The sequence below is a fragment of the Triticum dicoccoides genome, chromosome 6B, assembly GCF_002162155.2.
Source record: "Triticum dicoccoides isolate Atlit2015 ecotype Zavitan chromosome 6B, WEW_v2.0, whole genome shotgun sequence".
Taxonomy (NCBI): Eukaryota; Viridiplantae; Streptophyta; class Magnoliopsida; order Poales; family Poaceae; genus Triticum; species Triticum dicoccoides.
The window spans coordinates 105,022,854-105,026,979 of NC_041391.1; positions in this window are offsets into that span (position 1 = coordinate 105,022,854).

Below are 4,126 nucleotides of genomic sequence, written 5' to 3' on the forward strand. Positions count from 1 at the left end.
TGCGGGCGGCGGCGCGGGTATGTCCGGCGGTGGGTAGACACGTCCGGCGGCTAAGAGGGAGAGAGGCTAGGGTTAGGGTGGATTCATCCGCAAATATCGGGGGAGAGGGCCTATTTATAGATAGAGGGACCTTGGAGAGTCCAAATGAGGTGCGGTTTTCGCCCACACGATCGTGATCGAACGGAGGAGAGCATGGAGGGGAGTTAGATGGGCTAGTGGGCTGCAAAGAGAGAGGGGCTTTCGGTTAACTCAGTTAACCGTTGGGGTATCAAACGACCTCCAAATGGAACGAAATTTGACGGGCGGTCTATCGGTGATATACCCAGGCCACTCGGCAAATGTCGGCCCATTCCGAGAATGTTTTTCGGCGGCTCACAAAACAAGGTCTGAGAGGGGCGATGGGTGCATGCGACTGTGGTTGGGCTTAGAATGGACAACGGAGAGAACCGGGGGAACCTGAACGGATGCAAGTTTTGAAAAACATGCAGATGATGATATGGCAAAGTGCAACATGGAAGCACACGACATGACAATGACGGCGAATAAATGGAAGACACCTGGTGCATCGGTTTTGGGGCGTTACACCCCCAGCGCTCGGTTCATCGACAACCTCGAGCCCGGCGGCGGCGAGCACCTCGTCATCGAACACCTCCCCCTCGGTCGACGCCCTGGTGCTCGCCGTCCCTAGAAGGTGGACGAACAGGTCGTCGCCCACCTTCAAGTACCTTCCCGAGCCAGAGGCAGCTGAGGAGGAGGGTTGATCGTCAACCACCTCCTCCTCGGCAGCGGCCTTGTTGGTCTCCCTGGCAGGCCCCTTACCGGCCTCCCCGGCAGGTGCTACGTCTTGAGCTTGTGTTGGTTTTCCTTGAAGAGGAAAGGGTGATGCAACAATAGTAGCATAAGTATTTCCCTCAGTTTTTGAGAACCAAGGTATCAATCCAGTAGGAGGATCCTCAAAAGTCCCACGCATCTACACAAACAAACAAAGAACTCACAACCAACGCAATAAAGGGGTTGTCAATCCCTTCACGGCCACTTGCGAAAGTGAGATCTGATAGAGATAGTATGATAAGATAAATATATTTTTGGTATTTTATAATATAGATTGGAAAATTAAAGATGCAAATAGAAGTAGATTGAAAGCTTATATGATAAAAGATAGACCCGGGGGCCATAGGTTTCACTAGTGGCTTCTCTCAAGATAGCATAAGTATTACGGTGGGTGAACAAATTACTGTCGAGCAATTGATAGATAAGCGAATAATTATGAGATTATCTAGGCATGATCATGTATATAGGCATCACGTCCGCGACAAGTAGACCGACTCCTGCCTGCATCTACTACTATTACTCCACACATCGACTGCTATCCAGCATGCATTTAGAGTATTAAGTTCATAAGAACAGAGTAACGCATTAAGAAAGATGACATGATGTAAAGGGATAAACTCATGCAATATGATATAAACCCCATCTTTTTATCCTCGATGGCAACAATACATTACGTGCCTTGCTGCCCCTATTGTCACTGGAAAAGGACAGCGTGAGATTGAACCAAAAGCTAAGCACTTCTCCAATTGCAAGAAAGATCAATCTAGGAGGCCAAACCAAACTGATAATTCGAAGAGACTTGCAAAGATAACTCAATCATACATCAAAGAATTCAGAAGAGATTCAAATATTTCTCATAGATAAACTTGATCATAAACCCACAATTCATCGGATCTCAACAAACACACCGCAAAAAGAGTTACATCGAATAGATCTCCAAGAAGATCAAGGAGAACATGGTATTGAGATCCAAAAAGAGAGAAGAAGCCATCTAGCTAATAATTATGGACCCGGAGGTCTGTGGTAAACTACTCACAACTCATCGGAGGGGCTATGGTCTTGATGTAGAAGTCCTCCATGGTCGATTTCCCCTCCAGCGGAGCGCCGGCGAAGGCTCCAAGATGGGATCTCGCGGATACAGAAGGTTACTATGGTGGAAATAGTTTTTCGTTGGCTCCCTGGATATTTTCGGGGCACGTGGGTATATATAGGAGGAAGAAGTAGGTCGGTGGCCGCCCGAGGGGCCCATGAGATAGGGGGCGCGTCCTGTAGGGGTGGGCGCGCCCTCCACCCTCGTGGCCGCCTCGGCTGCTTCATGGCTTGCACTCCAAGTCCTCTAGATCACGTTTTTCCAAAAATCACGCTCCCGAAGGTTTCATTCCGTTTGGACTCCGTTTGATATTCCTTTTCTTCGAAATACTGAAATAGGCAAAAAAAATAGCAATACGGGCTGGGCCTCCAGTTAGTAGGTTAGTCCCAAAAATGATATAAATGTGTAAAGTAAAGCCAATAAACATCCAAAAAGGGTAATATAATAGCATGGAACAATCAAAAATTATAGATACGTTGGAGACGTATCAGCAGGCCCCTTACCGGCCTCCTCGGCAGCAGCCTTGCCGGCCCCTCCGGCAGGCCCCTTGGTGGCGTCCTCGGCCGCGGGCTCGGCGGCCTCCTCGGCAGCGATCTTGTCGGCCTCGGCCTCGGCGTCCTTGGCGACCTCTGTGATGATGGCGTCGATGTCCTCCTGGTCCGCCAAGGGCAGATCTGGATGCCGGAAAGGAGGATGAGGCAAGGCCAAGATAAAGGTTCAAAAAAAGAAAGAAGGGAAAGCATGTGACTTACCCATGCCGGGCTGAGAAGAAGTTGTCCCCTCCCCGCCAACATCTGTTGCCGGGACGGAGCCACCAGTGCCCAAGTCCACCTCCTCCTCCTCTGTGCGCATGGGCTCGATGCTTGGCGCCCTTGCCCGGGGCGCCCCTCGGGGTGGTGTGGTTGATGGGGGCGGCGTGTTGGGGGTGGCCCTCGGTGGCTCCTCCTGCTGCCGTCCTCCTCCTACAGCCACGGCAAGGTCAGTGCCAAAAAAAATCATATCCCGGCGCACGTTAATGGGGAGTAGGTGATGAACTCAGGCTGGGGGCTGAGCCGGGGGCTACTGTCCGAACTGATCTCCACCACCGGCGTGCGCAAGGCTCCCGCCACGAATTGGTCGCCCGCCGGCGCCCTGGCCTTGTTCGCCACCCTCTTGGTCAGCGTCTCCCTGTCCCTACAAAGATGAAAACAAGTCACGAAAAGTAGCACGGTCTGAGAGAGCGGAGCTGAAGAAGGGCAGACACTTACTCGTCCACCACCTCCTCTTCCGCTGCCTTCCTTTTCCTCCTTGGGCTGAGGGACCCAAAATCGAAGACGACCTCCGGGTCGACATCTATGGGAGGAGGAGAAGGGGACGGAGTCCAGCGACGCTTGGACGAAGAAGAGGCAGTCGCTTTCTTCTTCGCCACCACGGTCTTCGCCGTCTTCTTTGCCCTCGCGGCCCTTGTCTGGCGCACGGACTCCCCCTGGACCCCTTGCCGCGGTTCGGTCATCCTAGGCCGGACCGGCTCGCCAGAGCTGGCCCGCTGCAGGACACGTCCTCTTCCCATGGCCGGAGGGTCATCGTCCTCGGCTTCTCCCTCGGTCGACTCCTTGACCACCTCCTCAACGAGAGGGGCCTTGGTGTTGGCACCGCTGGCCTCCCCAAAGCCCCCGCCCACTAGGTGAGCTCCCTTTCCTCCGCGGCTGTGCTGTCTTCATCCTCCACACCGCCAGCGCTGCCATCCTCCATGGTGAGCTGCGCCTCCGCCACCCTGGCGGTGATGTAGTCGATCTCCGCCTGGGTGGTGTCCTCGACAAGCAGTGGCTCATCGCGGTCGAAGCCCTCCGACAAGTTGTCGAAGAACTCTTGCACCTCGTGTGCTGGGGGCTCGACCCAGGACGGGTCGAGGCCATGCGCGTTGAAGACCGGCATCATCTCAAGAATGGCGGCCTGGCACATGTTGTTACTCAGCGGGAACACACCCGACGGCAACCCAAACAGGGGCCCCTTGATGACAATGTCGACCTTCGCGGCCCTGCCGGTCCTCTCCACCCTGCCGTCGGCGAACACATCAAGCTGGAAGAGCCTCTGGCAGAAATGGGCAGAAGAGCATCGTGCTGGGAAGCACCCAACAAAGCCCTCGTAGAGGTGGGTGAAGAATGCCATGCACGCCACGACGTTCGGCGTGAGGTCCAGAAGACGGAAGCCGAAGGTGCGCATGAT